Genomic DNA, 485 nt, shown 5'->3' with positions numbered 1-485 from the left:
CCCACCCCTAAAAAATCGAGGATTAAACAAGGGTTGCTAACCCACCCCTAAAAATCGAGGATTAAACAAGGGTTGCTAACCCACCCCTAAAAAATATCGAGGATCGATCGAAGGGCGTAAGGGTGGTAAAACAACCCAAGCGTGACACGTATGGACACGTCACGACGAGGAAATGCGTAAGTCAAGGGTGATAACATAACCTAACGAGGATCACGTCACGACACGTCATAGAACCGTGATGCGACACACACATAAGCAAGATGTCAGGATGGTCGAGTGGTTAAGGCGCCTGCCTCAAGTGCAGGTCCCACTTGTGGGGGGCGAGGGTTCGAATCCCTCTCCTGACATTTTGAATTTCCGCGCGCGCGTGAGTATGAGAACGATTGTAGAGAGCCGCGAGCGAAGCGGCAATCGGCATGGCAACGGTGTAGCGCGCCAGACGACGCGTCCTTTCCCGCCGCGAGCCTCTACCCCCCACCCCCCAC

The 485-nt window shown here is 54.2% G+C and overlaps 1 non-coding gene across 1 annotated transcript; it reads left to right on the top strand.

Moving 5' to 3' along the window:
- Positions 1 to 262: 262 nt before the first annotated feature.
- Positions 263 to 347, top strand: Trnal-caa (transfer RNA leucine (anticodon CAA)). Its single transcript has one exon. It is a non-coding gene; the product is annotated as a tRNA-Leu (tRNA).
- The last annotated feature ends 138 nt before the right edge of the window (positions 348 to 485 follow it).

Source organism: Frankliniella occidentalis, unplaced genomic scaffold (assembly GCF_000697945.3).
Source record: "Frankliniella occidentalis isolate FOCC.00 unplaced genomic scaffold, Focc_3.1 Scaffold206, whole genome shotgun sequence".
In the NCBI taxonomy this organism is placed as follows: domain Eukaryota; kingdom Metazoa; phylum Arthropoda; class Insecta; order Thysanoptera; family Thripidae; genus Frankliniella; species Frankliniella occidentalis.
Note: the sequence above shows the minus strand (reverse complement) of the source record. Positions and strands in the feature narration are given on the sequence as shown.